The sequence below is a fragment of the Zerene cesonia genome, unplaced genomic scaffold (assembly GCF_012273895.1).
Source record: "Zerene cesonia ecotype Mississippi unplaced genomic scaffold, Zerene_cesonia_1.1 Zces_u008, whole genome shotgun sequence".
Lineage (NCBI taxonomy): Eukaryota > Metazoa > Arthropoda > Insecta > Lepidoptera > Pieridae > Zerene > Zerene cesonia.
In genome coordinates, this window is record NW_024045138.1 from 670,128 (window position 1) to 675,793 (window position 5,666).

Below are 5,666 nucleotides of genomic sequence, written 5' to 3' on the forward strand. Positions count from 1 at the left end.
TAATAGCACGGGAAACGATTGGATCAGATTGCATATTGTTTTACCGTCTATCGTCATTTTTCATGTATTAAAGCAATATATATTGTGTTATATTGTTAATTGCTTCAATAAAAAACAAAATGTAAAAATTTAACTATTCGTTTTCGTAAATTCTGGATGATTGAGGTGCTTTTACACTGAATTTCGGACACAAACTATTCGGATTTCCCAAATGTTTCACGAAATACCTAATTATATTATTAAATAGATCTCATCATAGTCATTATAACTTATTGTGATATTATCTAAAACTTTCTATATTGTGCAAAACTTCGATGTTATCATACAATAATAAAAGTATTGCAAAATCTTGGTGGGTAATTATCGTTCCATTCAACGCACCAATTTCTATTTGTGAATGTATATTCCATATACACCAAAGAAAATTGATTAAAATGAATCGATAAATACATACAAGAAGTTTAATTTTTTGTTTTATAGCATTGAAATGCTTTATAAATGAGAAATTTTGAAAGAATAGAAAAAATTTGATCACGAGGCAGGATTCGAACCTGCGTTTCTTGCCTAACCGTAACATACAAGAAGTGTTTTTGGATGGTTGCATTACGTAAATTGCTCGATGATTTATAAATATTGCTACCTAAATATGGATTGATATTTGATTGGTTTTGTTTTATAGCCGTCTATGATACTGCAGACACTATTGGCCACTTTTATCTAGATATTATTATAAACTGAAATTTATTGGAAACTTATCTCATCATCATCATCACTAGCCATCATACAAGCTTTTCTTAATATGACTTTGCCCGTGTAGGCAAAGGAAATAAAAACAGCCCCCGGGTTTTCCTCGCATCAGTCCCATACCCGTGAGATATACGAGATAAAAACTATAATATGACCTTTCTCGGGTCTCAAAGTATATCTGTGCCAAATATCATCTAAATATTTCCAGTATTAACGCGTAAAAGCATCAGTTTTATACATAAGTAAGGGATTACAATAAATGACATTGCAAATAACTTTCGTGCATTCAATATTTTGGATAGACTTTATACAATAAAAAAAAACCAAATGGCAACCAAAATCATATCAATTATTTATTATTTCCTCCATTCCTTTATTACGCCTTAAAATGACTAATTCGGAATTCATCTAAAATATCACAAGTAAAATGATAAATTTTATATTCCGTCCATTTCGCAGAACCGACGGTGGCCATGAAGGGCTATATTGTGTAATTCCGACACTAGACTCCGCATTACGCATGTGACCGTGATCTGCATTCACAAAATCTCCAGTCTGTTTAATAAGAAGTTATCAATGCCAATGCTTAATTAGTAACTAGCTGTGACCCGCGGTTGAAACCGCGTAAGTCCGTATCCCGTAGGAATATCGGTATAAAAAGTGCCTGTGTTATTTCAGTTGTCCAGCTATCTACGAAGCAAAATAGTATTATTATTCACCAATAGATGTCAGGAAAAAAAACACGAATAAAACACGAATATGACATTATTTCAGTTGTCCAGCTGTCTACGAAGCAAAATAGTATTACTATTCACCAATAGATGTCAGGGAAAAAAAAACACGAATAAAACACGAATATGACATTTTCTAAAAAAAATTCCTAGCTAGATCGATTTATCGCCCTCGAAAACCCCTATATACTAAATTTCATGAAAATCGTTGGAGCCGATTCCGAGATCCCAATTATATATATATATATATATATATATATACAAGAATTGCTCGTTTAAAGGTATAAGATTATATAAAGCAGATGAGACGGACATCGAAGGCTATGGTGGTGTGTGTTAAAAACCCACACACATATGAGTATACAATATATGAAACCACAGAGGTTATTGTTTTGGACAGTCACGATTCTAAACTCTTTTTGTTTATGTTATTTTTTTCTCTCTTCGTGGCGTTTTGTTTATGTTGTCATAGTTCTTTATTTGAATTTATTTTATGCTTTTGCGTATACATATTTTTTTAATAAAATTATTTCAATGAATTTTTAAACGTCATAAATACTTATTTTGTATAGATTATAGACATGCTAACATTTTAAAATAAATTGTTTCTGTGATAGATGCTCCTTTGACGTAATTATATTCTCACTAGGTACATATGTAAGCTCAAAATCATAGTTAAAGCAGGAAAGGTTAATAAAAATTAATATTAATTTCTATCCTTGTAACAACAAGCAGGATAACTTCATCATCAATTAATTATTTAAATGAATTGAAAATCGTTAGACAATTAATAGTTTTATGCACATATCAGATTTGTCAGCGATTTATGTCGCATGTGTATAATAAACATAAAGATAATAAACATAAAGGAAATTATTATTAAAACTAAAATAGGCGTAAATTCCACGCTGAGAAACGTTTTAAAAAAGAAGTGCATGTAATATTTAATTTTTTATAAGACCATGAGAAAAGAATCTTAATTTTGCTATTGTGACCATAGAAAATATTTTGTTGTATTTTTATTGCGTATTTTAAAAGAATACATAAATTCAAAAATAATGAGATGACGTCATACACACCGACGTTGGAATAAGGGTGTACATTTTCCAAATTGTGTGACAGATACAATAATATCATAACTTCATCTTATTATCCTAGCAAGAATTCTGGATCCCCAGGCTTTCATAATTTTCTTACGTATACTCTGTATAAGATCAAATGAGACAATTTGTTTGTTTTTTTAGCTTTTTTACTATATTTATCATTATTTTCTCAGCAAATAAAGCTTGGTGATGAATTAGTTACGGAAATTTTTAAAATTGTTGATAATGTGCAGGAGTGATAGCGTAAAACTATAATTCTAAGCTCACTATTGTCATATACCTAATAAATCTGCAATAACCATTAACGGAAGTTGTTAACCAGGACATACATCCATCACATACACATGTCAATGTGCTAATGTGTTCTTAGGACAGATCATAATTCAAGGTAATAATTTCTATTGGTTGTTAGTTCCTATTGAGTCATAAATAATGTTGAGGTCGGTGGCTTGTGTAATGTAGATCAATATTTAATTATTCATTGGTGTGTAAACATTAGTAATACATGTATGGGCGTTTAATAACTTAATTGTAATAAAACGTATTTCACACATTGAATGAGTGGTGGCTCATTCGTTAGGAACTCAGACTTTAATCTTTCTTAGTTGGAGGTTCGAGATCAAATATAAAAAATTGTTTTTCAATATATCTGTCCATTATCCAATTAACCACTGCTAGAAAATGTGAAAATAAACATCGCGAGGAAATCGGCATGCCCGAGAATCAAAAGTTGGATGACATGTAATCCCATCCTGGTAGATTATAGCCTGATCCCTCTTTGGAAGCCTGTGACCAGTGACCTGTGTGTAGTTATAATGGATGACGATGGTGATGAATAATAGATTTAGAAGTTAAAAACTTTTTAACGGATATTAAACGTGATTTATTCATAACATCATTAACCCGATGTTTCGAACACTTTACAGCGAGCGTCGTCACGGAGAGACTCCCCGTGACCGTTAAAAGTCTTTAATTTCTAAATGTATAACACTCGCCTAAAATCAAACACAACGAAGACAATACTAAAGATTTTGCAATTTATTTATTTTGAGTCTGAGATCAAAATCATGTCGGAAATGAAATAAAACAAAAACGTAAAAAATTCTGTACATATTTTATTTTCCGTATCATTACTTACAATAATTTAACTTAAGGTTATGACTAAAAGGCATACTATGGCTTTCTTATAATTAATTATCGTATGTACAATTTAATTGAATATTTACAATTCAAATATATGCATGTGAATGTTGTTAATTATAATATTATTATAATTTTATGTACCAAGAAATAGAAAATATAACTCATGAGGACTTTAAGTTTAAAAATTGTTTTGCAACCCACACTTAAAGTATAAATGAAATATAGTAGAGTTTAAAATAAACACATAACAACAACATTAAAGAATTAGTCATTTCTTTATTTGAAAATATATTACTGTTGTTTAATTTTTAGTGGAATATTAATATTATTTATCACTCGGTACATAACAATTATTGTTCTAAATCGCTTCATTAAGAAATGAAGAAATAATAAGGAGGGCTCAAATTTATATCTGAGAATAAGAAAACAATTGAATAATATAAAATATTTACAGAAATTATCGAACATCTGAGTGAATCGATACTATTTTAATCTGAATTGAAGTTATTGGTTTAAATAGATATAAATCCGTATTGTTAATATAATTATTATATTATGGGAAATACAATTTATAAATACAGTGCTTTGGGTGTTTGTAAAAATGTAAATTTTCCATAATAAATACAGACGATCTTTAATTTAATGAATCTTGAAATATGAACATTGACATACTAACTATTCACACAATTAAACGATCGTCAAAAATTTCCAAGCGGGTTTGTATAAAATATTAATGAATTATTATATTCAATCAATCTATAATTTTAACTTATCCTCTGTCGGTCTAAGAGTTGTTTCCCTATAGGAAGAGGGAGGAACCTCGGCCAATCTACCCAGCCCAGGTCGGACCACATTTAGCGGAACTGCACCGCAGCATAACTGTGCGACACGACGCGTGTATTTGTCTACATGAGATATCGAACTCGCAATATGAGGAAAGCGAGTATTATACGGTTTTGCCTCGCCTTAAAAAGGATCCGATAAGATTACAAACTTATTTTAGAATGTCTCAAGACAAATGAATGAATTTGTGTTCCAAGTATCTTATTAGACTGACTATGTAAATGAAGTTTGTCGAACCGCACTCCGCGGCAGGGGTACTACACGCAGTGGCGTAGCTATCATAGGGCCAGGTGGTGCAGTGCACCAGGGCCCCGGAGCTCAGGAGGCCCTCTAATCTCAGCTTTGAAAGAGGGGAGCAAGGCGGAAAGAGGGGAGGAGGGCCCGATTCTTTCCCTATGCACCAGGGCCCTTGTCCCTCTAGCTACGCCACTGACTACACGTCACGAGAGTTTTGGTGGGTTGATCAAATTGGCCACACAGTTCTGCTGCAGTGTAGTAGTTCCGCTGAGTTTGAGTGCGTGTTGTCTCGTTGTGTCTGTATCATATAAAGAATATTTGGTGGCGTCGTGTCGCTCAGTTCTGTTGCGGTGCAGCTCCGCCTGGTCTTAGCCTTTCTTTCACATGACTAGATAGATTATTTGACGGCCTATCAGTTAATTGAAGGTAGATAGATTGAATATAAGAAACGGACAAAAGATTCTTCGTCCTTTAAATGCGGATAATCTAATACAAGTTGTCTTTTTATCTTTTAACAGTTGTTCTAAAATTTCCTTGAGTATGACATTACCAACGTGGTAAATTTAAATTACTTGGAAGTCAAATTTTTGTTTCAATTCGAGAACTTGTACGTGATCTTAATCTATAAAGACCATCATATATAAATCCCGCTGATAAAATAATACTTTTAAATACGAATAGGTAAAATACAAACATTTTAAAGTACTGTATTATATTTTTTAAATAATAATTGTTGTAAATATTGATTTGCATACAATGGGAGTTCAATAGTACAGGTATATGAAAAAGAAACTATTTATCCATTGGCAAAACGTCATTTTAGAATTATTCTTAGGCACTTTGATAATCGATACACTTCATA